The sequence below is a fragment of the Python bivittatus genome, unplaced genomic scaffold (assembly GCF_059951505.1).
Source record: "Python bivittatus isolate LINGU-HERP-01145 unplaced genomic scaffold, Pbiv_v1 ctg000190_np1212, whole genome shotgun sequence".
In the NCBI taxonomy this organism is placed as follows: domain Eukaryota; kingdom Metazoa; phylum Chordata; class Lepidosauria; order Squamata; family Pythonidae; genus Python; species Python bivittatus.
The window spans coordinates 13,918,846-13,945,382 of NW_028277042.1; the positions used below are offsets into that span (position 1 = coordinate 13,918,846).

Below are 26,537 nucleotides of genomic sequence, written 5' to 3' on the forward strand. Positions count from 1 at the left end.
GAAGCCTCTCAAATGGAACTCATTTTCATAAGGTTCATCTCAGTCCAGGAAGTTAGAAATCCAGGGAGGTTTATAAGTGAGGAAGAAAACAACAGTGCAAGCATTCACCTTAGAATAAAAAAAGGAAGCTAAAAATGCTATTTTTGAGAATGCTAAAGAATGGGGAAGGAAAACCAAAATCTCTTTTGCAAGAGAATAAAATTTGAGGGAGAATGGAGGATAAATTTGGTGTAATATTAGACAGTTCATTTGCTGGCAAGGGAGAGGAGGCTGGAATTCATTCCAGCTTTCTGAATAAGTAGTAAAGTTCATGTTAATTAATTTGGATGAGAATGTTAAAAAGCCAAGAGAGAGGTCACTTATAGAGGTATTCATATCACTGTCAAAACCTTTCACTTTAGTGTCTTCTTTGTTTTTGTTTTTTTGTTTTACTTCATCCAAACTTCTGTGTTTCCCCCTCCTCTCTCTCCCTAAAAACAATCTGATCACCATTAGCAAACCATGTTGCCATGTGTAGAATATTATTCTTCAGTGGACCATCATATGTCAAAAAGACATTTAAATATGCTCCGATTACTTTCTGTGCTAATTATTACAAATCTTTATTTCCACATTCTTGGGGAGAAAAGTCAGTTTTGTGGATACGATTCTTTAAAAATGCAGCAGCCAAGGCTTCTGTCTAGAATGAAAAAATCTAATCATAATGAGAACATAGAAGTCCTTTGGAATGAAATGAAAAAATTGGCTTCAGACTCTTTTTCATTGCAGAAGCTGAAGCCATGTCATATGTTACATTTTCTCTTACAGTTAAAATACAGTCTTCTGCAGGTAGGGAACTTATTAAAGAACTCTTCCAAAATTAATGCACTGTTGAATGCAGGTTTCCCTAGTATGCCCTATTTCATAGGCATTTATTTGACCAACAAACTGCCACAGTTCTCGATTGCTTAGCATAAATCTATGTCAAGATTATCAGATAATGGTGCCATTCCATTATTCCTATCCATATGATATTTGTTTCAGGGCAAGAGCATAGAATAACTGTTTCAGGAATGGCATAATCTCACTTGTCTTGTCTCAGCAATCACTAAAAGTTGGTTTATATTCTGAGAAAGCAAACATATGGAGGAACAGGTGGCACGTAAGACTTCTGCTTTCCTACCTTTTTTATCAAATCATTATTCATATTAGTAATAGTGGGAGTACTAGTAGAATTACAAATGCTGCTAGAAGGCTGAGCCGCACTCAATGGTTGGAGATGAACTAGGAGTCCCATTAACAGATCACAGTCAATGAATAAAACCAAAAATCAAAACTGATGAATCAACCCTAGAAGGAGGATTGAGAAGAAATCCAACAGCCAGAAATGAAGGAAAAACCAAAGCACATATAACACCTCAGGAAGAGTGGGCTGCTTCAGTAAGACTCAACAGGAACATGAAAACCTTTCATCATCTTATTTTTTGTCTGTAAAGATGCAATGGCTGGCCAGGATAGTTATGTTACTCCAGAGAATACTTCACTGTTTAGGTAAAGGCCATAACCAGTATGGCTCACCACACAGATCCAAAGATGATCAGTCTTGATCCTGATGACTTCTTACAGGTTTTTAATGTTCCTTCCTGTTCTAATGGTCCAATGTTCTTTCCAGTTCTGGACAAAAAATATTTGCAGGACACACAGAAACAAAGTAGGTCTCATTCAAGTTTGCAACACTAAAGAGTGTTTGGATCCATTTCTTGAACAAGATTAGGACTGAAGGATCCAATTCCTTCAGTCTACTAGGTTGTTCTTCCTTGAAGGGTGGTGTTAAAGGCTTTTGACCTTTGGCTTAGATCTGTGAGTATCAGGGAAACCCACCACAAATGATGGCAAAATAGTGTGATCCTCCTGTCAGGTTCAGCCCAAAGAACTCCACGAGACAGTAAAGATGCAGTTCTGTTGCATTTATTAGCTTCAACCTCTCAGACAGAAAATCTCTCCAGACTGAATCTACATTTCCCAAGCCAGCCAGCCAAAACACCACAAATTCCTTAGGGTAGTGCCAGTCTCATCTTCTTAACCTTCCCACGCTCCTGCTGGGGGCTAAGGAAATGCTTATCTCCCTGAGTGCGGCCTTCATCAAACCATTCCATCACACCTCCACAAGAAAATCTACAATGGCACAAACTCTGTGGCATTAATGAACAGTTTTCTCAAAATATTTCTCAATTTATCCATTTTTTTAAAAAAGGGGGAGAGGGTACATAGTTTTTTAAAATTATATGCGGCTTATCAATCCATGCAGAAGAGAGTAAAACCAAGCAAAAATTGAATTAAGAGTTATCTAACAGATAAATCTTAAAATTATAAAGATCAGTTCTGAGAGAGTTGAAAAGTCGCCAATCATCTACACAGCTAGAACAAGCATTCTGGGTGAACAGTTATTCAGTTCATATCTAAATCATACTATTTTCCTATATTAAGAGAAATCTTCTTATTGGCCTCTAAGTGGCTTTCCTGGAGAGCCTTTAAGTAAGGGGTAGAGATGATATATTCTGAGATTTTTATACCAAATGCAAAAAAGGAAGGACATACTCTGTTGAATCTATAACTAAACGAAGATGGATCTGTTCTGGCTTAGGTATTTGTTTTAGGTGTCCCTCAGGGATAGCTGTGGATAAGACATCACTTCTGACTAATGAGAAGGTTCCTTTATACTTACACATTGGAAGTTCATTCATGTAGCTTGCACATAACTCATTAGAAAATAAAAGGATGAATACTTGACCAACTAAATAGGAATTATTAACCAAAGTCAGCTTTTACTGTTCGTCAATATCCAGCTTCCATTGTTTTAAAAAAGATTTAGCTTTATCATACCAACACTACCTAATACCTGGAACTGGAATCTCAAAGAATAAATTTTGCTGAAGACTTTTCCTGCCAGTGGCTGACAAAGAGGCCATTAATTAAGCAGGAGATCAGAACACTAGCACTGGAATGATAAAGCTGTATCCCAACATTCGAAATAAAGATCCACATTTGAGTTATGACCATACAGATGCATACTTCATGTTATAAAAGGGCTTGTGGACATATTTCAGAAGTGGGGGGAAAAGAGTTCCATAAAACTTGGCTTCAATTAGTTCCAAAAAGGATAGCATCTTTATTCAGCAGACAGCTGCACATTTAAAAGTAGGGCTAAAAGTATTGGCTTAGAAATGTTGACCACAGTTGGAATATGGTAAATACTTGCAGTAACATGGAACTGTATAATTACAGTTGAAGAGCACTGCATACAAGTAGTTAATGTCCATTTGTTCAATGACCATTTGAAGTTAGGATGGCACTGAACGAGGGGGACTTATGACCTGTCCTTGAAGTTCCAGCTGTCCCAGCATCCCTGTGGTCAAGTGATTGCAATCCGGCTCACGCTTACAACAGTTGCAGCATCCTACGTCAAGTGTTTGCTGTTTGCGACCTTCCCTGCTGGCTTCCCACAAGCAAAGTCAATGGGTAAACCAGCAGGGAAGGTTGCAAGTCATTCTGATGAGTTGCTTACACTCTAGCACAGTGTTTCTCAACTTTGGCAACTTTAAGAAGTCTGGATTTCAACTCACAGAATTCCACAACCGGCAAGCTGGCTGGGGGATTCTAGGAGTTGCAGTCCAGACATCTCAAAGTTTCCAAGGTTGAGAAACACTGCTCTAGTGACTTTTTCCCTTGAGGAGTCTGGCTACAGCACCAGCAGCACATACATACAACCCCCCACCCACAGCAGACACCTGCGCACCCTCCCTCACCCAGCAGCAGCCACCTCCAGCCCCACTGCACTCATGCACCTCAACAACCACCTGCGCACCCTCACACATCTTCCCCCACCCAGCAGTAGCTGGTCCCGCTGCGCTCATGCCCCACCACACCAGCCTCTCACACACCCTCCCCCACCCAGTTGCAGCCACTTACCTGCCCATTGGCCTGCTTGCACACCACCTGGGACTTGCAACTTCCTGCTGACTTCCCCATTGACTTTGCTTGTTGGAAGTCAGCAGAAAGTTGCAAGGGGGTCCTCACTTAATGATGGCAACAAGGAGTGGTGGGAGTGCTGTCGCTAAGCAATGTGGTCATGTGACATTGTGCTTTATAAGCACATTGCTTAGGGATGGAAATTTTGGTCCTGATTGCCACTGTAACTTGAGGACTACCTTTACTTGTAGGAGATGTCCAATTACAGTTAATATCTTTTGTATAGATATGTATATTCCTGTATTTGTTTCAGCTTATGAAAACCTGTTTGCTACTTATTGTTGTTGCTATTGTTATTGCTATTTACACACAGTCTACCAGATCCCAGACTTGGTACTTTTGGCTATTGGACCCTTCCTAAGGATTTGGGGTAAAGATATAATTATAATATATGCACTGTTCCAAGTAATGCAATGTTTTATAATTAACGAGTTGGAATTTAGTTCATTCCTATTGTGTCCATATGCTTTTCCAGATCTTTTGGTGTGGCACCAAGACCATCAACATTATTGGCATCACTACTATTTTCTTTTTTCACATTCACTCAATCTCTATTTGAAGGTCTTTGTATTTCCCTATTTTTTCTAGTTCTTTCTCATTAGATGATGATGATGATGATGATGATGATGATGATGATGATGATGATGATGATGATTCCTAAAAAACACTATCATTTTTGTCAAAAGTTTACTCCTGCTTCTTTCTGTAACTCTGCCAGAACCCTACACCCTCTTAATGAAAGTAAGATGGAAGAAATCAAGCCTACAAAGAATGTTTCATGTGAGATTCTTTTATTGATATAACACTATTAAGCAATTTACTAAAAGTGGCTACGCACACTGATGACAGACTGAGTCATATATCCCAGGTTTCATACATCAAAGAGTATTATTTTAGTATAAAAGCAAAATAGAGTGTGAATGGAAACACCTCAATGCATAGAAAGGTTACAGTGGGGGAAAAAATGGTTGAAAATATGCTTGCAACATTCTAGGCATTCAACCAGAATGCTCATCTCAGATTTTGTGACTGAGAATGAAAAGTCTGCTCCCTCCATTCCAGAGCCATTGGCCTTTATTTTTTTATAATCATATATAATCTTTTATCATCTTCTATTTAAAGCCTCCTGACCTCTTTGCAGGTGTAACTTTTTGCAGCAAATAAATGCATAGCATGAAGTACACTGGTCATATTGAATAAATGTATAGGTCAATCATTCTCAGGTTCCCATCTTGCTCTTAAATATATTGGTGCATAGGAACAAAAATGACTAGATTCTTTTTTTATCAGTATGTGAGGTGAATAATGCCAAAACGGGGTTACCACTCACAATTTTAATACATTAGAACTTGGAGCTTGGTTTTAAATTAATAAGAACAAAAATCCATTAATAAACTCATTCCTAGTGGAAAATATGCACAGCTAGAAAATATTGGCAAGGACTAAATGCCCCTACAAGCAGTATAATTCCTAGGAACAGTCTTTAATACGACAGATGACTTTTACTATGGGATTCTCTGGTTAATAGTGTGACTGTTTAAAGTCTGTGTCTGTGTGTGTGTGAGAGAGAGAGAGAGAGAGAGGTCACTTCATGTGTATTAAGCTAAGGTGAGTCAAAACCATCCTAAAAAATTCTTGGAAATGGGGCGTTTTCTTTTTTTCTCTCAAATTTGCCTCCCTGTATGTACAAATATACAAAGAACTTATACAAAATTTAATTGGGGTGGCCTACATATGTTACTAATATAACACTACTCCAGACCACCTTTCAGGAGCATGCAAATGACTGTATCAAATTGAAATTGAACGTGTCAAAAGTGCTTGTACCCAAGCTGGGATAGATTGCAAAGAGCTTCTATGAATATTTCCTCTCCTTTAGGGCACTTTCTTGGCTTCATCAAAATGAAATAATATGTTTTCATTAGGCTTAAATTGGCTGTTAGGCTTCTGTGAGCCTTCATTTGAAATTATTGCCCGCAGTGGTTTACAAAAAACAGACCTCCTCAACCATTATCTCTGCTGCAGAAGAAGCAAACGAGGCAAATATGTTGATCAATCATCTGCAAGAATTCTTGGGCTTGGATATCTTCATGGCCATCCTTAAGAATGAAGGCTAAAATTATTCTTAAGACAAATTCCAGTTTGCTCATATAATGTAAGAGCCAGTTTGGTGTGGTGGTTAAGGCACCAGGCTAGAAACCAGAAGACCCTGAGTTCTAGTCCCACCTTAGGCACAAAGCCAGCTGGATGACCTTGGGCCAGTCACTCTCTCTCAGCCTTAGGAAGAAGACAATGGCAAGCCACTTCTGAAATCTTGCCAAGAGAACTTCAGGCAGTCATCAGCAGTCAACACTGACTCAAAGGTTCAAGAAAAATCCTTTTTTCTCACATAATGTAACTGCTAATAAGATACAAGAAGAAAGAGATAAATCCATTCTTACCATGGTCTCTGAGTCTGAGATCCTCAATGCACTATCCCCTTAACAACACTGAACTATTTTTTTCATTAGGATTGTACTGAGAGTTTATCCCCAGGATTTCTTGACTAGTGAATCCACTGGTATGGAGTCTGTGGAGGCATCACAGTCTGGATACATCTGGATCACATAATTTGTAAGAGATGCTGATGCTCATTAACAGTGAGAAATTGGCCTCAGTGTTTTCTATTGAACAGGTTAATGCCAAAGAGGTTAATTTGTCAACCACTCCCTTGCATTCTCAAATCTTAGGAGAAACACACACACTCTAAAAAGCACCACTCACAGAAAAGGGTGCTAGGCTATTTATAAATACCTATAGTCCTTGGTTAGCTGCAGTATCCTGACTTATTGTAAAACTTTTCAGTTGCTGTAGACCAGTGTTTCTCAACCTTAGGGAGGTTAAGGTGTGTGGACTTCAACTCCCAGAATCCCCCAGCTGGCTGGGGAATTCTGGGAGTTGAAGTCCACACATCTTAAACTTCCCAAGGTTGAGAAATACTGCTGTAGACTAAACAAATATTGGAGTTTAGGACTATAGTTAGTGTTGCTCTCCATGGTCCTGAATGCCATAATTAGTAGGCAATCTGATTTGCTCTAGCCTTTTCAATTTTGCAGGTTCTTGGTGTATATTTTTTGCCTGAGCCACCATCTAACCACCAGGTTACCTAAGGGACCATCTCACCTCCATTACATCAACCCATCTCACCTGGTCAGGCAGAGAGGGCATGTTGCGGACCCCATCAGCGAGAGAATGTTGGCTGGTGGGGCCCAGGAGGGGAGTCTTCTCTGCCATTGCCCCTGCCCTTTGGGATATTCTCCCCCCAGAGGTGCAGTGGGCCCCTACCCTCCTGGCTTTCCAGAAAGGGTTAAAGACCTGGCTCTGCCAGCTTGCAGTTCTAATCGTCCCTGGGGGTGGCTAGCACCCTGATGACGCTCCCTGAGTTATTTGCCAATTCCCCATCATTCTTGGAATGTATTTATTATTAAGTTTGTTTTTACATTATATTTTAATTGATTTTATCTCTGCTGTAAACTGCCCAGAGTCATTTCAATGAGATGGGCGGTGACAAATTTTATGTATAAATAAATATAAATAAATAAATCTAGAGCATTTTATTGAGTTCCAACAGACAAGAATAGTTTACTCAAGTCTGAGTTAATATCAGAAGTGAAATGCAATATGCCTTCTTTCCAATGTTATGATGTGGTACTCTGCACTAAATGGCATCAGTGGGACAAGTATGGATATAAATATGTATCTGCAAATGAAATTAGCATACACAAGCACTTTACATTCCGGAAAAATGGTTTTAAAATGTGTATATTAGAAAAATCCATGCAAAAGGGGGAAACATACAAAAACAGCTGTGAATTTGTATGCAGATTTTCTGCAAGTTTTGCAGAAAATAGAAAAACTTGGAAAAAATGAAACTATATTTGTATACAGGTGAGGTGTTAAAAATGATAAATGGATTATAGATTATAAAGTGACTATAGACTTTTTATAAAAATGATGCATCTACCTTTTTTATTGGGAGATTTTCAATTGTAGGAGCATCCTGGACCTGTAATGATAAAACCTTGGTCATGCATCTTTCTCCAATCAATAAGGTGGCTCTCATAAACCTTCCTTGACAATATTCTAGAGCAAAGTGCTTGTAAATCATTGAAAGGACATATCTGGGACAATATTAATAGCTTAGGTACTACTTTTACCGCTACCAAACGGTGTGCCCTTTGTTGCCAGAACATTTGCATTTTGTCTGTAAGCCATCTAGGTGGGAATGACAGCATCTCAATCAGTCTTTTCGCTGGTTTTGGTTCTTTTGATTAAATTTATATATGCATTTCCTAAGGGGCAGAAAGAGACTTTTTCTCAGTACAATGGGATTGTGAGTCCACAGAGACTGAAGATTAGATTTCTTGGCCAAGCTGTTTGAAAATCAGTCAATAGTCTAACATACTATCAGCCACAATGCTACTTTTTCCTTGCTGCAAGAAACTGTATTTTGTAACAGATACTGGCATCTCTCAAAGCAGCACTGTGGTTCTCTTGCTACAGAATTGGTTCAGTTATTAAAACACAGAGAATTAACTGTGATCACATCTAAACTGGCCTGACATGGCATAGATATATCTCTCATTTAGAGCATGAACACTTCAGTACATATAAACACACAATGCATAGAATTTTAAAATGGATTCTTTAAAGGTAATCCAGGACTTTGGATTTAAGTAGACGCTTTGTTTAAGTAGACTCTTGCTACATTCTTGACAACTGTTTTGCTTATTGGTTATTTAGTGCATAGCTGAACCCTGGAATTGTTGCCATAATATACAGTCACCAATTTTGAACTGAAAATATTCATGGAAGATGGCGGGTTCAATGCTTACTGGTCTGGATGTCTGTCTAATATTTTCTAAATCACAGATTGCGTACCTTATACCAGCTGCTGGGGAATGGCAGTGGAAGACGTCCTCTGACCTTTCTTGTGACCCTCCTGATGAAATTAATTCACCCTGTGTGACACATAAGGGCTGTGGCCTGATCCAGCTGAATTCTTCCTGTGTACTTACGTACTGAGTTTCATCAAACAATTCTAGCTGTTTGGAAATTTCTCCCAATGACTGCTCTTTTGCACTTTTCACCAATTAGTTCCAGGCCTGTTCAGGAGAAAATAAGTCTGACTCACCTTCTGTGTGATAGCCATTCAGACCTTTGAAACAATTGTCTCTCTCTCATTGAAATCTTTTTTTCTCTAGGCCAACTTAGTTTGGCTGACCTTTTTGGATAGGACTTGTTTTCTGTAAGTGCACCATGCAGCATGCAACTTCTGCAGCCACTCATTTCATGTGCAATGGCTGATAAAGCAAGTTGTGAATTTCTGATAATAGCATATACAAACCAGCACAGACTCTCTCCTGAATATATACTTAACAGTTAGAACAAGCTTTGAAACCAGGGCGGGGTATACTTACAGAATTTATAAGTACAGCAAGCAGGGTGTTCCAACTTCAAAAAGGTGTCAGTATTTTCAACTGCGAAATATTGAAGGGTGCATCATTAAATAATATTTTTGGAACCAAGAAGTGAAATTATGTCCATGTAGTATTGACATTTTCTCATTACCAATTCATAAGCCATTGTCTCAAATTATTCTTTCCAGGTATAATAGCATATGTAACTGGAAGATCCAGAAGAATCCAGGATATCACTTTATTTTATGCATTTTGGTCCAGGCTCAGATAAAATCAGCAAATGAATACAATAGTGTGGTCATACTGCTTTCTTTGATTGGTTTCAATGGGATTTATGAGAAAACATATTGTCGTATTGCAAGTTTTCATTATGAGTCTGTATAATCAAAATAAATCATTTCTTATTATTATCAAGGTATTATCATGGAACTTTGGTGATATTTCCATGCATATACATATTTTAACATGACTGAAAGCTGATTCTTTTTAACAAAAACTAGCTAAACGTAACTTTATTGAATAAATAAATATATGATGGCTGAGTGACTAGCCTCTTCTTTCTGCCAGTCCCCTAGGCCTAGCTAATATTAGTAGTTAGTTCTTTGTTTGCATAATTAGTTACTAATATTTGTAAGCTACTTTCTTGATTTTCCAATGTTGACGGCAAAAACGTGTTGCAATGTATTGAACTACATAACCTTGGGGATCCATTCAATGCTGACACCAGTTCCCCCCTTTACATTTGGGTGAAAACTACAAGCAGTTCATTAGCCAGTTCTCATAGATCCTGCAGCTTAGAAAGTCCTTTCTCTGTTGCCTCCTTTCATGTTTTAGTTGCCGCATTTTTTTCCCTTCTCCACTGGCAACTGTGTTATTAACTTGCTGATTCTAGAGATAATGGCATTTAATTAAACTACTTTGCAGCTTACTACTGTTTGGGGAGCTTTCTAATTAATCTTTATGTAATTGCTTTGCGATGGAGTATAGCAAAAGTAGTTAAATTATACATTCTGCTTCTCGCGTTGCATCTCATTTCAGAATATAAGCACTTGTTAACAAGGAAAAAGCGAAGAGGTCAAAATTTAATGCTTTTGTATTGGTTTGCTTCAGGACCAAGCTGCTGATAAACTGGCAGACAAGGCAAACCAATGTGAGACAATCAGATCCATGTAGCCCAACCCAGGATGACTGGCAAAATGTTGAGCATTACAGGCATCGGTGAACTCAAACTGGGCTCAAATAGACTTTCAAAAGTCTCTCCTTAATTTGTGGACAGAAAAATGGGATGGTTAATTTTCCTGAATGTCTCCACAGCCAGGATAAGTTTTCCAACAATTTCTCAAGGCAGTGATAGAAGCACAGCCAGGATAAGTTTTCCAACAATTTCTCTTGGCAGTGATAGAAGCACCAATCCTCAAAAACTTCAGCGAGAGGAGTTCCTTTTTATTCTTTACTTGGGATTTTATGGAAGAGTGAGAAACTATGGAGGCTGTAGATCACTTGAGAGACAATTGTAGAATGAAAGCCATGACATGCTCATACATGCCCCTTGGCCATCTCATAACTAAGTAAGTGTAAACTAATACACTCCACCTATGGGGAATAAATATACTCTACCCTGGTGGTTTAACTACTAATATTAGCTAGGCCTATGGGACTGGTAGAAAGAAGAGGCTAGGCGCTCAGCCATCATATAATGTCTGCATTTGTCTAAAGAATCTTGAACAATGTTGACTTAGCAAGACTTTCAGAAACTGAAAGTTGATACATGTATCACTCTCTTACACACGCACATGCACACTATATGTATACAATCATTCCAATGCAAGATGAGGGCTATGGACCATAATCTACCATGCTGCTCCAGTGCATTTTGGTAGATAGATGTTTTTTGATTTCCTAAAGAGCTGAGAGAGAGGAAGTAGCTGAAAGTATTTAGCCAGCTTCTGTGCCTAAGGGAGGACTACAACCTGGTTCTCCCTGACCTTTAACCACTCCACACTGGTATGTACAGTATGTATGTGTGTGTGTGTATACATGCATACATACATACATACATATATATAATCACATTGCACATAACATTTAATGTCAATGCTGGAAAACTCATCCAAATACTATAAAATCAGGACCCCCACAGATAGTTACTTTATACCCTGTTTTATTGCCTTTTTGTTTTCCATGCCCTGCAACCAACTCCAGACAGATATACTTCGCTTGCATGTGGGAAGAAGGCATATTAACACTTCCCCAACCCTTGTGTGTGTGTTGTAAGTCTCTAAACAGAGCACTTAGCTATAAAGAGAGAGAGACTCAACCAAGTGTAATGAATTTTATTACATAGCAGCTGTTCAAATAAAGGAAAACAAATTTGCCTTAATAGCTACTTGATGAACGGTCCCTGGTCCTTTTAGAAAGATACCAGCAATGTGAGTGGGACTATGGCAATAACTTTCAGCAAGGTCATAGACAATACTATATCAAAAGAAACCGAACTGGAGCATACTCTGCCATGTTATCTGAAAGTCAAAACCTTGCATGACGCAACTGCCTGAGCTCCTGGTTGCAATTTCATAAGAGGTAAATCCCAAAGTTTCGTTTCTCTTAAGCATTAGATATTTTGTCATTATTATTATTAGCTATATACCCCATTCTCTGTTATTGCCCCTACTGTCACACTGGTACGTATGTATGCATACCCTTTTTCTTCCTCTGAACACCCCCCAGATCCCCAACTGACTAATGGTCCTCTTGGGTTATTAAAGCCTATTTAGGTTTTGTAACTATTTTCAAACTCTAGATATTTGGATCTTTGGTGAAATTTGATAGGTATTATGGAGGTGGCACTGGGAAAAATCCTTACGTCCAAAGAGTCAAAGTCGACTGCCAACTCCTTGCAGAAGAATGCTGCTCTTAAGGAGTCCCTGTGTCATTACAAGGTCCAACTAGGATATTCCCTGGACTGAAAGTGCTTTCCTCCCACAATGGGTTAAATGGTTCATTGAAGAGTGGTTAAATGATCTCATGGCCTTCATCCTTCTCCTGTGCCATGGCAAAAGGTGTTCACTGTAATTAACAGCATTGTAGCCACTTTTTGATAGCTAGTTTGGTGTAGTGGTTAAGGCATCAGGCTAGAAACTGGGAGGCTGTGAGTTCTAGTCCTGCCTAGGCACAAAGCCAGCTGGGTGACCTTGGCCCAGTCATCTCTCTCAGCCCTAGGAAGGAGGCAATGGCAAACTACTTCTGAAAAACCTTGCCAAGAAAATCGCAGGGACTTCTCCAGGCAGTCTCAGAGAATTGAACACGATTGAAGGGATAAAAAACAAACCAACCCACTTTTTACCACTTCTCACTGTAGTGATGCTTGCTGTTTAAGTCCACCACCCTGGCACAGAGAACATTTCTTCCTACTGTTGATTCTCTCCTCCTTTAACGTATTGATCTCCTGTGGTAAGACAACTGTCAACCAGAATGACTCAGGATTAAATTAATGTATGAAATATAGGTTCCCTCTACTTAAAGTATGAGCTAAGAAGGACCGTTGCTTTGGTGGCAGATTGCAGGAGGGTGGGAGGCATTCCTCTTTAATTACCCTGCCATTTTTCTCTGTTAGAAACTCTCTACATGTGCCCTTTGGCCCTGCCCTGGTATGGAAAAAGATGCTTCCTGTTATTACTGCTGGAAATCTTATTCAACTTAGCTAACTTCGTTGGCTTCCGAACACTGAATTCAGAGCAGGATAGAGGTATTGTTTTGTCTCTGGCAGCACAATGAGCTATGTTTCCTTTTATCCTGAACACTTACCATAAGCTGTGCAGTTCACACAAATTGCATAGACAAGATTCTCTATTAACACATGGTATGAAAAGATTGTGTGTTTCAGTACAACTTTTAATGTAAACTTTTAAAACTTCAGGTTTGAACCCTCTTCCAGATTTACACAGCATCCTAAACCATAATGCAGACTGTTTGGTATTTGGAAGCGTGAACCCAGCCACTACGTTCTGTAAACCATGGTTTATGGCTTATCATTTGCCTAAGTCACCGACAACTGTTTTTTAGTAAGGTAATTGCCTTTAGGAAAAGTGCTTTGCCTATGGGTTCAGCTGGAATGCATAGCCAATGTAAAAAAAGACTGCAACTGTTTGCCTCACTAATAATGCAGGATGCTGCACCCAGGGGAGATTCACTGCAAATCGGTACTAAACTGAACAAGGAGCCTAGATGTAATTTCTCCTCCTCCTCTTTTTTTTCCCAGCTAAGAATGAGCCTTATAATTTCAATAGGTTTCCTTATCTTCCTTTGTTCATAGTTGCTGACAGGAGCTAAACATTTCCATCCATCCCAACCTATTACTTGTATTTAATCAAATGGTTCAGCAATGACATGTTTGGAGACAGCTGACTTAGTTATCCTGCTGAGATAAAAGCTTGATCAATGTTCTATTATTCTTTCATTTATTGGCTGTCCTTTCTTCAGCTTGCAATCTGGGATCCAATTTTGTGGAGTTTACTTTGTTGTAGTGTTTACTGTCCTATAAAGGAGTGGCTTTTTCAAGCCATCCACTGAGACAGCCTATAGCTCTTTGGAGTTTTCCAAGATTCAGTAGTGAAAAAAAAATCATAAATGTAACTTCCTTAAAGGAAGTTTGCCTAACATAAAAAGATGCATCTGATTTTGCTAAATGGCAGAATCCATCCCCTTAACTTCCATGGAAGAAAGCTCCATAGGACTCAATGGAAACTTTTTTTTTCCTTCAAATTCTGACCTTGGCTGAATTGGCAATCCGGTTTGACGTGTGCTTAAAGATGGCTGGTATTGTCAAGGAACAATTAAGCTGCGAAGAGGTTACAATAGCTTCAGCCCACAAGAAATAGTGTCCTTCAGATCCTTCTAGCTCTATCACCGGCCAGGATATAGCTGGCCAATTATTGTACCTATCACAACCACTGTTGGAGCTATGAGCGTTCTGTGCTAAATTGTTGACTTCCTGATCTTGAAAATGATTGCACTGTCCAGAACTTCTAACAATAATAGCTCACAGTATAAACAAAATGTCCTGTAAGAAGAAATCTATTCTGGCAAAGCGCAAGCAAAGAAAAGAAATGGGCATTTGTTAGAGAGTAGCATCATTCAACTCATGTTCCTACATTGCACACTTCGATCTTCTGTGTGTGAAATGCATCAAAGCAACCTATACATTAGTGGGGTAACAAAGGAATTGGGTGTTGTTAGCATTTGGATAGGAAAACAGGAAAGTCTAGACCAGTGTTTCTCAACCTTGGCAGGTTGAAGATACGTGGACTTCAACTCCCAGAATTCCCCAGCCAGCATGAATTCTGGGAGTTGAAGTCCACACATCTCCAAGTTGCCAAGGCTGAGAGACACTGGTCTAGACTGTTGACCAGATCAGTAGATTAAAAAAAAGTCTTGGAAGAAGCTAATGGCAAACTATTTCTGCACTGTTAAGAAGAAAACAAGAACAAACTTGACTTGAGGAAGACTAACTTTTTTAGCAATGCACCCTGGGTTATCTATATCCTGATTAAGTTTATGTCTGCAGCTTCAAATCCAGATGTCACCAAGCCAAACCTTAATGCGGCTGCTGTTCATTTATTCATTATGCCTAATTGTTTACCCTCTCAGTTCCACCATTTGTCTTTTAAATGTATCTTTATATATTTAGCATCTGTAATTATGTCACTCTCTTCTTGGATCTCCCCTCTTCTTTTTTAAGGAAAGGCATTGTGCTGTTTTCATTCTGTTCAAGAATATTTTTAATTATTTACAGTGGCACTCCATGTATGTGTGTCAAGGGAAGGAAATACCCGTAGTGAGGTGCAGATTAAAGAATGCAGAGGGGAAAAAATACAAAATGCTAACAGGTACGGCTGCTTTATCTCCAAAGGCTCTTTTTTTTTTTACATTTGAAATTATCGGGGCTGTGGGTTGCATTGCTATTCCTCTCCATGCTCATAGTGTACCATATATACCTGCTAGAAAATTAGATGGGGATCCTATTAAAAGTCTGGCATCAATAAAATGCAAGTTAGTTTTGTGATTTTTCCAGAAATTTAAGGCAAAGTACAGAAATAATGAGGTTGCATAATTAATGGCTTTCTAACACAGTCTTCCTCAATATTTCACCCTTCCTGTCTGATGGGACTACAATTACCAAGATTTCTAGAAAGCATGGTAGTTGTAGTCTGACGCACGAGAGAGATACCAGGTTTCTAGGCACCACAACACAGGGAGAACAATAAAATGTTCGTTTTGCTGCCAAATAAAGCTGGCTTATGGGCTTGTTGCATGTCACAATTAGTCTAAAATTCTGTTGTATGATGGTGGTATAAGTGTGTTTGACCTATTATATCTTCCACTATATTTAATTTCTGGCCTGCTTTAACTTAATACAACCAGTGAGATTTGTGGGTGACATGCATAATGTGGCTTTTACAATGTCACCAAAGGAAACTAGCCCCATAATCCCCTTTCCCCCAAAAGGGCTTTCTGTCCTAGGAGAAAAAAGTCAACACAGAAAAATTTCTATCAGTCTTGGATCTCCCTTTTAACCATTTTCCAAAACTATCGCTTTGTGCAAAGCCTACAGCAGTGTTTCTCAACCTTGGGAACTTTAAGATGTGCAGACTTCAACTCCCAGAATTCCCCAGCCAGCATGGCTGGCTGGGGAATTCTGGGAGTTGGTTCACATACCTTAAAGATCCCAAGGTTGAGAAACACTGGCCTACAGAGTAAATGCATGTTTAAAAGCCTAAACACTATCCCTGTTATATAGACCACATTTCATTAAAAGTGAGAGAGATATTTAAAGGGTATGTTTCAAAACCTGCCCTCTGCTTCTGCATAAATATTGCAAATGTAAGTTGAACCACTGTTTTAATGAGTTGCCTTGTTTACTTTTAGAGATCTGTGACAGAGTGCTTCTTCTGGGGCTGAGGATTTAGTAGTAGTAAGAGTAGTAGTAAGAGTAGTAGTAGCAGTCATAGTAGTATTGTAGTCTTCAGAGGCTCCTGACATCATGTTATTGAAATCTGGCAGTGAATCAAATGACAGTTGGGGATTTTCTGCCAATTTTGGGGGTGGGGGAAAGAACAGGCTCTGTCAGGCCTAGCCCAAGGAACTCCAAGAGACAATGCAAATTCAGTTCAGCTATGTTTATTAGCTACAACCTCTAGCAAGAACCTTCCCAGACTGAAACCCCAGTTCCCAAGTCAGCCAGCCACAACATTATGAATTCCTCAGGGAGGTGCCAGTCTCATCCTCTTGTATCTCCCACGCTCCTCCGGCGAGCTAAGAAAATGTTTTTCTCCCTGAGCCTGGCCTTCATAATTCCATTCCATCACAGACTCACTAAACCAGAGTAAAGCTTTACATATCTACATTTTTAAAACCCCTTCCCACAAAGAATGAAAGAAATTAGCCAAATCTCCCCCCTACACTGCAGTGGGGTCATTAGGATACTGCCTTGCACATCATCTATTGGGGAAAGATGGTTTCCAGTGTCAGTCCTCTGAGGTAGACTAAACTAACACCAAAGTTATGAATACTGAAACTTTTATTATAGGGTTACAATAACAGAACCTTGCAAATCTGAATGTGCTTCCCCTCCCCCTGCCTTTATCTTAAAGGGAACTAGGGAGGGTCAAGTCTGAGATGCCTTCTCAAATTACATTCCTGCTTTGTACTCAAATTTCTCTTATCTGACCATTGCCTTGGCTGCAGTTCTTCCTCCTATTCTTCATGGTTAGTCTCACAGCCCATTACACCATCCCACATCTGATAGAGCAAATACTAGAAGCCACAGAAGAGAGATGCACATACTTGAAAAAAAATGCCATTAGGGAATCTTCATCTGGCTTGGCTTTCCAGTTAAACAATTTGCTTAAAACCATAGCAAATTCTTCTCTTAAAGAGATGTCAGTTCTTTTTCATGTTGTAACTATTTAATGCCCTGGATATTTTTTTCCCCTTCTGGGTTGCAAATGCAACCATTTCACTCGTTAGACATTTTTCTTCTCGAGGTTGGGATATTAGCAGTTCCTTCTCTGCTGTGTCTCTTTCTTTCTACATTGATGCATTGGTTCTCCTGGGCTAGGAAGCAGTGCCAACCATTAATATCCAGGAGACAAATTTCCCTCATTTTTTTCCATTTCAGTTGCATCAGCAGTTTTCAAAATCCAAGGAATATCTGTCTCTGTCAGCATGAAGAGATCATCCTGTTAAGCTCATGGGGTGGCCATAAAGATTAGAATCAGAGAGAAAGAAAGAAAAAAAATGCCCATTTAGCATTGAGCTTAATGTTTTTAAAATACTTTGACTAGAAAGTGTAAGTGAATGAAATTTAGGGGTGGGGGATCACTGAGCCTAAACAGGTTGGGGGTGTAAATTCAGAAAGGGATCTCCATTTATTAATGCCTTTTAAAAATGAAGCCTGAACATCATGGATACTCATCTGATGGGTCTCCCTGCTGATCTTTTCTCTTTCCCATAATGCTGCGGATGTACCATCACTGTGGCTACCAGAAAAGATTTCTCCCCCCCTCAAAAAAAATGGTGACCAACAGTATTTGGGGGCAGTGCCCAGAGGTATCAGTGGAGATTCAAAATCAGCAAGAATGGTGCCATGATCTAAGCCTTTCCCCTTTTATGTATGTACAAAAGGGACAGGCTTGGATTGTGATGCCACACCCTCTGTCTTGGAGGTTTGGCCCACCCCCAGAGATGCCACTGGCAGTACCCCAAACACTCTTAAAGGCATAGATCCATTATTATCCAGTATTGTCCGTGTGTCTGGGAGTGTGTGCATCTTTGGGCTCAGCCTTGTGTTTTGATATATCAGCTCCACCATCCAGGATAACCTGTAGCAGGGAAAGACATCTTTTAGTGCCACTTTTGGATTTCTGAAGTCCCCTTGTGGATGCTTTCTTTAAATGGGCATGGCAGGAGCTATTAGCTACCCAATGACAGCCACAGTAGACATAGCCAGTAACAAACCATCCATGTACCAAAGAGATCTTGGTGAGGTTATTTCCCACCATCTTTTCTAATCCCCTAGGATATCTCCTACCATCTAAGCTTAACTCTTCTTTTTTTTCTGGATTGGTCACTTTACCAAATGAAGTACTGAAGCATATCCACCCACTATTTTTATTTTCTAGCAAGGCTTAGGAATTTGTTTGTTTATAACTAACCAATTAAAGAGATGTATTTCCTGCCTTTTTTTCCAGTAGCTCAAGGTGAAGGAAATAACATTCTCTCTTCCATTTTTTCCCACTGCAACCACCCTGTGAAATAGGCTGGAGCAAGAGAGAGTGGGTTGCCACAAATCACTCTGTAAGCTTCTATGGCTCAGACTGGACTTGAATCTAATCACTCTAGTCCTACTTCAATTCCTTAATGCTACATCACACTGGTTCTTGGTGGGACACGCATGAAGCCTGGAGGCATTCTGGGTGTAAATAAAGGTGATGCTAAAGGTTATATGACATAATATGACATGGCTATTTTTAATTTTTTTTAAAAAAACTCACACCCTCACTTTCCCCATCTTTAGTAGAGTAGGGAAATATTATTTTAAAACATCTTTGTTCTTCCTTCTTAAATTAAAGGGAGTAAATAAAAATTTCCAAGATCAACTTGGACGAGCTTTAACATACAACCATCACGGTGCACCTTTTTTTTCTGTGATTCTCAAATAATGTTAGAACTCACAGTCATTTGATGTAACTGTTGGATAGTTAGTTCAAAACAGAAGAAAACAATCCATCATATAACTCATAATTTATTTTTTGGATCCATTGCCCCGAGCATATATGGGTTTGAAAGAAGATGAAACATTTTTTTTAAGTCTGTCAATGACTATTAACTCCAACGAATCAACTGAATTTATGTATTTGGAGAAAACAGACACTCAGTAACAACTGTTGGATATTGCAGTCTAAAGATTTCTTGGAAAAATACAGGTGGAAACTAATTATGTGGCTTTCCCATGGAGATCCAGTTGGGCACCAGGGAGAAGAATGTTATATCAGACAGACCCTTGGTCTGATCTAGCATTGCTGTAATATATTCTCTTCACAAGAAATCATGATGCTGGGCTTGACAATGCAAGGTTTTTCTCTTTTTTTCCAATCCATCAGTATCTGTAGGAAGTGATTATGGATTGATTGTGGATTTGTTGAATGTTGCATAACCACTTACTAAAGTTAGTGGAAGTTTAGGGAACTGCTATTATTTACAAGCACATCAGGCCTATATTCATCAGAAACATCTCTATCAAGTGATTGGGAAAGCTGAGTCTGTCAAATATCTGCCCAAAATAGATCTGAAAGACTCAAGAAGTTAGGTACACGGATCCATACTTTTAGAGACTTCACAACATTTGAGACTGAACAAAGTCTTTATAGCTTACATGACACATATTATAAAATGCATATATTACATTCCAGTTTCCTTGGGTTTTAAAGCATGAGTTGAAGTTGGGAACATATTTCAAGGTAATCTTAAATGAAAGAATTTTGAATTGAATTCAGGTTATGGTTAGAAGGATTCATTATGTACAGGGGAAAAGGATAATTATCTACAGCACCTAAAACATGAAGACAGACCTAGATTTCTTCTTGATATCAGTTCCATCTCACACCTATATGAACAGATATAGTACAGCAAAATGCATTGCATTAGGCTGCTGATCATGTAGTCTGTCTTCTAAATGCCACCTTGGGAGGGAAGTACTTAAGCAGATGCATGAAGGACAGGTCTAGTGTTAGCAGTCCTAATAATTAAATTGGACTTATGTTTTCCAAGCCATTATACTCCTGAACATCAGCTGTGAGAAGAGAAACCAAACAAATGCCAACACTTACTTATATAGATTAAATTATTCTTCTTCCAGAACCAGGCTTCTGACAGATATAAACCAAGTTCAGAATAAGATTGTCACTGGAGTTCATTTCTTTCTGAATACTGAGCTTTATATAAGGAATACCTTTCAAGTAGAACAAAGCCCTCAGTAACCAGACTGTGGAGTAAGGCTGAGAAAGTGGCAAGTCAAGCAAAAATCCCATTGAATCCAATAATCCAAGTGCAAGATATGTAATATACAAGTTTATTAAGATCTTCTATCAAGATCAATAATGACAGATATCTTTTTACTTCATGGAACATGAGGCTGAGGATGGAAATTACAGTTATCAGAGTGCAAAAATGGAATGCATATTGAAGTCAGTTGAAATAGCTTTTCTCTCCACTTGCAGTGCAATTATTTGATTTTTCTTTTGATTTTTTTTCAGGCCACTTTGAAATGAAGTAGTTACAGACTTTTCTGAATGCTTCTTTTTGAATTAAAAAGGGAATAGAAGCAAAACATTTAGAAAAAGAACCTAGATGGATATTCTTCTCAGTAGTCAGCACCTTGAATAAGGAAAATCTGCTTCCACTGAATCTCATGCAGCTGCCTTCTCCAATCTTGAACTCTACAGATCTCTTGGGTCTACAACTCTCAGACTTGTCAATTATCCAAATCCTATATGGCAACATTTCCTGACTCCCTCAGCAAAAAATGTTTGTGGAAAACAGTAGTCTCCAAAACATTTGGAGAGACCTTCTTTGAGGAAGAGTGCCATAACCAGACCTTGTGGAAAGAGATGGACATTTATGACTTTCAGATGGAATGATAGATGTCAAGATGACTTTGAAAGTTGGGATATCTACTTTTCAACAAGGGCATTTTTCTTTACTTTTTTAAGCAGCTCTCTTTACCCTACCCTGCCCACACGAGACTATCTGAGGAGATCAGTGCTATTGAATCATACAGTTTGTTTTTTCAGGTATGCTGTTCCCGAAATGAGCCAGAGTTGCTTTGAACAGCTGATCCATCTGCTAATCAGAATCGTAGCTATGAAATGTATATTTTTCAAGCATCATCACCCAAGCATGGAAGTGGACAACATTTAGACTTAAAACCATATGCAGCCCTCTGCTTAATTTGATGCAGCTACTGACCTCAGTTCAGAAGCCATCTGGAAGCAAATAATTCAGAGAAGAGTACTCTGCCCCAGATTCCTATGCAAATAAGGAGAAAGAAAGAAAAGTCAGTAAAAAAAAAAGGGAGAGGGGTCAAAAAGAAGCCCAGAGGTGTTCTCACCTTTGCTTGCTTAAGCCACACACTTAAGGGATTGGTCCCAAGAGTATGTGGCCCTTAATAGAATCCTTGGTACGGTACCTATCTCTGTCCTAATGTTTTGACTAGTATGTTTTATGGATCCAGAAGGTTGTTCATAGCTTTTAGAATCTAAAGGACCTTGATGGTAATGTGTGTTCTGGCATCTGATGTGCTTAAAATTAATGATGTATGGTGGTCCTTTGCTTTAATTAAATAGGTGTTGTCCTTCTCTGAGTTTGCAAACAATAGAAATTCTGGATATATGCAGATGTCTTCTGATACTTCCTGTCCTTTCTCATCAACTCACTACCCTAGTTAAGCAATCCATGAAAGAATGAAAATAACACAAACCATTCTAAAGCCCTGGTGGGAAATATGCTCCAGTACTGGAGCATCCTCGTTTCCAGTTTGATAATTAGGATCAAGAATCAACAGGCATCCCTCCAAATTTTGTTCATTTGATTTATTTTGCTTTGCTTCTAATTAGATATACGTAAGATCATACTGTTAATCTCCAATGTCCCTGTAACTCCACAAAGAAAAAAGTAGCAAGGCTTATAAATCTTTGGCTCTGCTTTGAAATGATACGTATTTGGTTTTTGCAAGGAGTTCTTATTTATTTTGACATCCTGCTAAAAATAAAAATATGAATATGAGCACCTTCAAAATGACCAGCCCTGAAATAACCATGCCTTACCTCTAATTAGATATACATAGGATCACATTATTAAACGTTGGTTTCCCCCATCCTGGTTTTGGTTCTGCTTTGAAATAAAACCAAAAGAAAACAACAACATATTGCTGAAAAAAAGAAGGTGAGCATAAATACCTTCCAACAATATGGCTCAGAGCTAATTCAAAAATAGCCAAGGGTTTATTACTTCTTTTCCATGCATAAAACTTTGAACAACCAAACTGCTGATTAACAAATGGGCAAAAGAAGAGGAGAAAGAGAGAGAGAGAGAATGACCTTCTGTCAAAGATTGCTAGAATCCCCAAAGAAATAGTTCTTAAGATACAATCATCATCATCATCGTCATCATCATCCATAGACCAGGTGGCCGGGGGCATCTTCAAGGGGAATCAACAGCATCAAACTGATAGGTGCAACAGGGAAATTGGAGCCACTCCCTTTTTTTGCAAATGTGCAATTAACGCACTGCATGTTAAAAAGGGGCAGGGTTTCAGTTGCCTGGCCGTGCCCACCATTTTGATGCAGGCACATTCTTTTTCAAACATACAGATGGTTGTTGCATAGTTATAAAATATAATTATAAATGCACCACAGGGTGGCCTGGATTGGGAGGGGGAGCAAACTTAGATGCACAGTTACACTGAAAAGCCTTCAGTAAAAGTGTTGAAAAGTAGAAAACATTGATGAGACATAATCCCAAACGTCACCCTCAAGCTGTGCTTTGAAAGCATCATCCCAAATGGAAAGCTATCACCCCAAATTATGCCTTCTCAAATTAGTATCTAATTATTTATTGCTACAATGTATCCTGGCATAATTAGATTTGCAGAAAATAGCAACCAAGTGCTGCTAAATTAGGTGTTTTAGAGTAAACACAGACATGGTAGTGATATGTTAACTAATTAGAGAGTTTGGGATTTATTAAAAAACCAGCAGCAACAGGTTACTGGAAATAGATTTTCTTATTCAGTTTGCTCATTTCACTCACTGTCTGACACAGACACAGACACACTTACTGAATGTAATAATCAGCATATCAGCTATTTCATTTATGCCATGCCTGATTATGAAATGTGCAGATGCATTAATTGGGTAACTTGGAGCAGGTTAGCTACAATAGTTTTCCATCCCTGATTGCTGTCCGTGAATTTGGAAAATTCAGATACTCGGTCTATTCAGAACTGAGAGCTTTCAAGAGAGAAACTGCAAGGAAAAATGTATGCATGCTTCCAGCAGTCTACATCATGCTTTTAGTTTAGGTCCAAATACTGAAGTCATCCTGGGTTTGGGATGAATTGGAAGCCACTCCAATTATGCCATTTCCTTCTTAATGAACCAGCTACAAAGATTGACTGTTCTTTTTCCCCTAGTAAAGAATAATGTTTTTCTGCCTCCTTCCTTCTATGAACAGGGCAATATTGTTGTCAAGAGGAATGAATGAACCTTAGCTGCAAGAGACAGAGATACAAAAGGTCAATGGCACTATCCCATTAGAACTTTTAGGGTAATGTTAAAGCTGGCTGCTATGAAATAGCTGTGAAATAGCATGCAAATGGATATAAAGCAGATGTGTATGAATTAGGTCACTGGTCCAGCTAAACAAGTACTATCTCTTAGTGGTGAGCTGAAATCTTCCCTCCTCCTTCTTCTTCTGAGATTTTCTTACTTCTGTACCTTGATTTCAGGGTATTTGAAGGATGTTGGATTCAATAGCCAATATCCAACTTTAGAATTCTATGATAAATTCCCCTATGACAATGCTCTGCCAAAAAATAAATGGTGGCTTTTGTGCTTAGTTGCATGTCCAGCTGCAGAGCAGGGTTGGAAATCATCTGGTTGCTTCTGAAAGCAGAATATTGGAGGGAGCGCCATCCTCACTGCACTGATGAATGCAATCAATGCATAGGGTTTTTAAGAATTCTTTTTGGTTCCAGAACTTTTAGGTTCTGGTCACAACAGCACATCCTGACGTTGAGCATGCAGTCTCGCAGTCTACTATTTTCTACTGTTTGAAATCAGCAAGAGCTGTGAAATCCATCTTGTTGATACATGGCAACAAGCTTCCCTGATGAATGTTTTATTTTTAGATCCTTCCCTTTTTTTAGCATGAGTAATTCTTCCCACCCTCATTGACATCGCTAAGGAGCAGTATTTTTGCTCGACTTTTTAATCATCTGTTAATGCCATTTCCTGAAGGCTGTTTCCAGGGAAAATGAAATAGCAGTAACTGGAAACCTTCTTTAGATGCCACCTGTCTTCCTCCCCACATTTTCAAGAAAGCAGGCACTCCCTAGTCCTCAGTGGATATTCTGAGTCTTCACCAAAAATTATTTGCATGGATTGTGAAGCTGAAGTCTCTCATTTTCTTTGAAAAGTCTCAGAAAGAAAAGGTAAAGCTTCCTGCAGCATAGAATGTCCCCTTACCAACCCCAACTGTTTAATTTAATTGACTATGCTTGGCTGTACAGTTGTAAACTACTCCAGTGCATGCCCACTGAGCAACATATCAGTTAAGTAAATAAACAAGTACAGGAATATTTGGACAGACAATGTGGTGAACATGTTGGATTTGGATAGGGAATTCCAGGTTCCCGTTTGAGTATTGAACTCACTGGGTGATTTTAGACCTGTCACTCTCTTTCAGCCCAGTGCATCTTGGGTGTTGTGCTAGAATTAATGTAGGGGAGACTCCTATAGAAGTTGCCTTCAGTTTGCAGAGAAAAGACAGTGAATCAATGAAGAAAAACAATGAATAAGTGAGTGAATGCTATGTCAGTGTGTTGGGGGGGAATTTATAACATGGTCTTTTTTCAAGGTGATGGGGAAAAAAGAAAATATCTCAAAAACTCTAGGGGAAAAACTTTTGAAGAAATTTCTGTTCAACGCAGAAGCTGGGTTTAGAATATATGGAGTTCCTTGAAGCTATTGGATAGAAAATGATATGTATTTATTAGAACATACAGTATAGTAAGAATTCCTTCTGTTTTTCAGTACACAAAGGATCAGGATGACAAAGTATTATATCACACAATATCACAATATGCCACAAAGTAGGCCAATATAAAAACATAGATTTAAAAAATAATAATTCTTTAAAAATAACAGAAAATCGAACTGAAAAAAAAACAGAGTCCAGAGTTTAGGGCAAGAGAAGAATAAAACCTTCCTTACATGAAACCCAGTGAATGTATAATTATTTCCTCTTTCAGATCTCTTCACTGAACACATTGGTGCCTGAAAAAGGTAGATATCATTTAATGCGGAAGAGGCAGGGCCTATCTAAGCTACTCAAATGTGCAGTATTCCCAGTGTTACAGTGCTGAACTACGACTGGTTACAAAGAACCTGTGGCTCTCCAGATGTTGCTGAGTTACAACTCTCTGCAACTCTAAACCATATAACCAGTAGTGAAGGATGCTGGAAGTTGGTGATATCTGGAAGGCCGCCATTTCCCCCACCTGTGCTTTTCAAACTATGCAAATAGATGTTGTGAATCTGGTACTTACATGTTCCCACCACATCAGTGCTTTTGAATTGGTGGTACATCTTCGAAGAAATGGTGATGAGAACCTCTGAAATCTCATTGTATCAAAGATTTCTCTGGAGGCATGTTGTCTTATCACATTCTTTCAGCTGCTCTTCAACCATTCCTTATTACATTTTGCTTCACTCAGGCACCTGGATATAGGCAGTGCTGTTTTTAAAGATTGTTTGAAGGGTCTGTTGCTTGCAAGCCATTTCCTACAGCCATTAAAGCCTATTTCCAGAGAATGAGGTGTCAGAGTTTTAATGCCTCATATATTCCAAAGAGAGATAGTAAAGTGTGCTACTTTGACCTTTCCAGAGTCCTGTAATTTGATTCATTGGCCGTTCCCATGCTGCCCTATTTATAGCCATAACAAGAAAAGGAAAGCACTCAAAGTGTTTGGTACATATGTACAAAACATCTCCAACGGGTAGTGCTTGATGGAATGGCTATCAAGCACATGACAAATGCACTACCTTCTGGCTCCTTGGTAATACAGCCAAGACGATGAAGGAGAACAATAATTGTTTCCCAATAACCAATTGTTGGGGCCAAATAAAATAAGATGGGCTATTCATGCAAAAATACTAGAAGCTCCTCTAAAAGAAGAGTGACAGAATCTTGCTTGTGGGAACCACAAGGGGGAAAGGAATTTGAAAAGAACCA

The 26,537-nt window shown here is 38.9% G+C and overlaps 1 long non-coding RNA gene across 1 annotated transcript; it reads right to left on the reverse strand.

The window, feature by feature from the left end:
- Window positions 1-5,418: 5,418 nt before the first annotated feature.
- LOC148216489 (uncharacterized) lies at window positions 5,419-26,143 on the reverse strand. Its single transcript, XR_015795279.1, has 6 exons — window positions 25,852-26,143; window positions 21,492-21,551; window positions 9,468-9,527; window positions 8,929-9,152; window positions 8,012-8,053; window positions 5,419-6,107 (listed from the first exon to the last, which is right to left on the reverse strand). It is a non-coding gene; the product is annotated as an uncharacterized LOC148216489 (long non-coding RNA).
- Between the last annotated feature and the right edge of the window lie 394 nt (window positions 26,144-26,537).